Here is a 5,506-nt window from a genome sequence, read left to right as displayed (position 1 = left end):
TTTTCTAGTAGTGAATTATAGAACGTTTCTATCACCTTGTGATGAAACCAATAGGAGAATTCAGCTTCACATTTCTCCATGACTTCTTCCCTACGCAGATAAGGTCGAGCACTAAGAATGTAGTCCTCAAACTTTCTATTATGTCAATGACATGAGGTAAATTAATATTGCAATCATTTTAATTGTTCATAACTTCAAATTCAATACATTCCTAAACATATATACCTTTGGTATTCACCAAGAATGTCGTTGTTTCGTAATACAAACAAATGAGCACACTCGAGTTCCTTTTCATCTAAAAATCGAGTTTTACTCTCATTTGAGACACGACTGCTATCCACCGTGAAGAACTCTGGTAAGCTAGCGTTGTCCACTATGGATTCCATGTCGGCATTCATATTTCGACCGAGATCTCGTGTTTTTTTATGTCAATTGACGCCTGAAAGTAATTTGAGCAGAAGTTTGCTATCTCTTCGGTGAGATAAGCATTGCATATGGAACCTTCAACTCGAGCCTTGTACCCAACCTTTCGTTTCAAGTGATTGAGAAACCTGCAATCATAGTTATATAAATGTATAAAAGGTAATGACAATGAATAATTTGTAAACAAGAGAATGTGACAGGGTCTTTGATTTAGCTTTCGAAGGGATACATCCATCTACATTGAACATGACCACATAACTTGCCCTCATATGGAAAATGAATAGGTAAATGGTCCATGGAGTTAAAGAATGCAAGAGGGAAAACCTTCTCAAGCTTGCATAGGATATCGGCTATGTTTTTCTCCAATCGCTCCATGTCACTAACTGTGATTGTGTAGCAAAACAAATCGTGGAAGAATTGAATGATCTCTGTAATTGCATTCCAAATATGGCCAGGGAGAAATTCACTCAAACAAGTGGGCAACAACCTCTCCATGAACACGTGACAATCATGGCTTTTCATTCCTTGTAGCTTACATGCTTGCAAATCGTAGATAGAAAACCGCAACTGTTTAACCCACTCACACAAAACTTTTCTCTAAGCCTTGTCAAGAGCGAATGGGGCATTTGGCATGAACTCTTTTACTTTATCATCCTCTCGAAGATGAAGCTACTACCGTTAAAAATATTTGGCAATATCATTTCAAGCTGATGGCGTGTCACATGTATGCTTTTTCACATCCATTATAGTGTGAATTAACTGATAAAATAAGTTCTTTTAAATGTGCACGACATCTAAGCTATGACGAATAAGCAGATGCTTCCAATATGGAAGCTCCCCCAGTTTGCTTTGCTTGAACCACCCTTTTTTGAGGCGTTTCAGTGCCTTAGACCGTTATGTTACTGTAGGCGTCATTCGAATTGCGCCTACGTTAACCATGTATGAATATGCTTGGTACTCATAGGATGTGGGAATTGACATAATACATTAGGGACAAGGAAAGTAGGGAGACGCCAACAAGTTTTTAAGAAACTTGTAAACCGTTCACGGATCATAAAAGGCAACCACGAATAAAGGGACAACAATAGGCAACAACGATTGACCCATGAAGGTTACACCCCATTCATAATCCATGAGATTATAACACCATATGGTTCGGAACCACGAAGGGAGGATCGGGGATGATGGTAAAAAGTGAGTCATGGAGTCACATTCGCCCGTATTAGCCTCTACTCGATTCTTTTAGCGAAAAGTATTCCTGCGATCTCAAAGGTATGCAAACAAAGATTTAATTTACTCCAAACTGTTATTAGGCTAAATTGGTTGAATATTAATGCAACATATAATTCTAATTATTAGTGATCACTTTGATTAAATAACAAGATTAAAAAGGAACCTAAGCCGGTTGTCCAAATTATCTTATTAGGCGCGATTTCCAATTACAAATTCCCTTTAAACATGCAATATGGTGATCAATAATAATAATAGAATAAACATTAATATTGGAAGCAATTTACCAATAATATCGTTAGTTAAATCAAATATAAATAAACCTAATCATGATACTAGCAATAAGAATAAAAATAAGAGTAATTAAGTGATTAATTACTCACTTTCCGCATTTTCTTAAATTTGCTACATCATGAATAAATTGTTAGTAACTTCAATAAAAATAAATTAAATTGAAACAATTAAATTAAATAAAAAGTAGAGTTGATTTGGTCCAAACCCTCAGTTAATTATACCTTTCACGCCTTTGTTTAAGGACGGAACCTCGGGTCATGTATGGACTCCTTGGAGTGCTTAAGAGATGTATAATGGAAGAATAAGGAGGCTAGTGTTTAGGCTAAAGAGGGAGAAGAGAATGATTTTTGTGTAAGGAGAGAGAGAATGATTTTTGGTGCAGAGAGAGAGAAAATGATTATTGGTGTAGAAGAGAGAAAGAGAGAATGATTTGGTGCCCCGAACTGCAGAAAGGAGGGGGTATTTATAGAGGAAATGAGTAGGGATCACACGGAACCCTAGAAAAGATAAAAACCCTAATTTGGGGCACCGTGACACGGTCAATGTCTTCCGTGACACGGTCATAGAATGCCGTGACACGGTATGTTACACCTTGGTACAGTGCAAAATTTGCCCTAAAATGATAGCGGAGAAAACACAGAAAAATCCCGTGTCACGGTATGTGTACCGTGACACGGCAAAGGACACCGCGACGCGGCATTGTCCACCGTGGAAAACACCGTGTCACGGTATGTGTACCGCGACACGGTGCAAAATACCGTGTCACGGTACCAGGCACCATTACACGTCAGCAATTGCCGTGACGCGGCAATTTAGTTGTTGCGCGGTAATTCCAGTTTTTTACGCGTTTTTAAAACTATGATAACTTTTGATCCGTAACTTGGAATAAGGCGTATAATATATCATTGGAAAGGTTATCAAGTATACTTTCCAACCTAATTATAATCACGTCAAAATAATTTATAAATTTAAAGATTTGGCCGTTTTAGTTAAAGGGTGTCTGTTTTTGGCCGAGTTTAGTATTTTGCTTATATCTTCTTCGTTTTAAATCAGAATTGGGCTTATGATATATTTTTGGAAATATTATTTCAATGCCTATCCAAAAAAAATAATAATTGGATCAAAATTATAGTGCCACAAAATCATTTTCTCTCGGTTTTTTGATGTGGACACGAAAAGTGGAAAGTGAGTTGTGGTTTGGAGAAATGGGCTAAAAATTGGATTGGTTTATGAAATCTATTAGGAATGAATATGGATTTAAGCACTCCAAAGGTTAAATACTCAACCCGACCAATAATGGCGGCGAAAAGTTGTTCATCATCGGGTTTGGTTTTGGGGAGACATTTTTAGGTGTCTACAGTTACCTTCGGAAGGTCTTTCACACATTCCCATAGTTCCTCTCCTGACATGATATGTGGTGGTGAACCTTTTTTCGACTTTGTTTTTACAAAATGCAGTTTTACTATTTCGAAAAGGGTGATATGTCGGAAGAAATTGGCGATAGCAATCAAACAAAAAAACTTTACCACCGTGTTCGAGCCATCAAAATGCTTTGCTTTTCTCCATGCAATATGGACAAGCCTTCTTACCAGCTGTGGTCTAACCAGACAACATACCGTAAGTCGGAAAGTCACTAACCGTCCATAGGATGGCTGCTCAAAGATTGAAATTCTATTTCCCTGAAATATCGTAAGTATTTGCGCCAACTTCCCATAATTGTTTTAACTCTTCTACCAAAGGTTGCATATAGTACACATCCAAGTTGCCCTTAGGGTTTTTAGGACCAGAACGAGAAACGAAAGGAACATGAATTGTCTTTTCATACACATTGAGGGAGGCAAGTTATAAGGGGTCAATATGACAGGCCAACAAGAACATTGTCCCCTTAACTTACCATAAGGAGCAAAACCATCTGTACACAAACCAAGCCGAACATTACGAGGCTCATTGGCAAACTTTGGAAAGCAACTATCGAGGTGTTTCCAAGCTTTATTATCACTAGGGTGCGCCATTGTGCCTTGAACTCAAGGATTTTTCAAATGCCATGTCATTTCCTCTGAAATGTTCTTGGTTGCAAAGAGCCTTTACAACCTAGGTGTGATCGGGAAATAAAATAAAACATTCAAAGGCACTAAACTACCTTTAGAAGTCTTCTTGTATCGGTCGCTACCACACACCCTACATGTAGATAGCTGAGCATCATCCTTCCAAAACAGCATACATCTTTTCAGGCATGCATGAATCTTTTCATGAGGCAACTCCAACCCCTTAACAATCTTCTTCACCTCATAGAATATGTTGGCCATATGGTTGTTGTTAGGAATCGCTTCATTGACCAAAGAAGCAAACCCATCAACACATTTGTGGGGCAAATTATACTCGCACTTAAGACTAGTAATTCTAGTAGCCATCTCTAACACATACAATAAACTCCCTTCGTATATGGTTGTTGAGAAGTCATTAACAAATCTAGAAAATTCTTAGCTTGTGCATTAGGAGCCTCCTCTAATGACACACTAGCTTCTTTTGAATGCCCTTGATCTTGAGTATGACCAAAAGCATCGAAAACCATTTCACGATATTCATTGGACTGTTGTTTAGGATCCAGAAACCCTTCCCCATCCATGACATATCCTCTCATAGTAATTAGGTATAAAACCCTTGCGATACAAATGAAGTTTAACCGTTTCCGCATCCCAAAGCCGTTTGTTCATACATTTAAAACATGGACACCTAACTTCATTCGGGTTACTACTCTTGGGGTGATCTTTGAAGTATTTAAGGAATTCATCTACCCCTTTCAAGAACTCTGGATTAATAGAATGCCCAACCTTCCTTACATACATCCAGCTACGTTCTCTTCGTTTCATGATAACAACTTCTACACAACTAACGCATATGTATAATCACATTAGTCACTGCACAAAGCGTATTTAATACTCATTATCCATCATTGTGTTATGGAAATGTAAATGAGATTTGAAATGATTTCCAAGGGTCCTTATCACTCCAACCTAACCCATCCTTGGACGTTTTATGTCACTAGTGAATGTATGCTAGGTTTTCAATTCTATGGAAAATCTGGCAGCATTTCCCTATAGCTCTCCAACTACACGATGTAGGCGATTAGATACCCCGCCATATGTACCCAGAGAACATTGTAGAGAAATGACAAGCCAAGATATTCCCTAGAATCAATAACAAGGCATACATTCACCACCTAAGTGAGAATTAAATGTACAAGGACAGTCCCAACCGGGGACTATTCAAGACATACTCCTAATGTGTATGCCTGGAACGGGTATCTAGGCATATGATTATGCAAATGATTCATTTAAAAACATAAAAATTAAAGGACACATCCATTATATTAAACAATTATATCATAGTCATAATAAATTAAAATAAACAAATATATTAAACAATTGTTAATCATAACATTAAACATTATATAAAACAAATATATTTAACTAAAAAAACTAACATTCATTATATTAAACTAAACTATACTAACATACATTATTATATTAAACTAAACAAAACAAAACTAACATATCAT

Source organism: Chenopodium album, chromosome 14 (genome assembly GCF_948465745.1).
Source record: "Chenopodium album chromosome 14, dcCheAlbu1.1, whole genome shotgun sequence".
NCBI lineage: Eukaryota > Viridiplantae > Streptophyta > Magnoliopsida > Caryophyllales > Amaranthaceae > Chenopodium > Chenopodium album.
Note: the sequence above shows the minus strand (reverse complement) of the source record.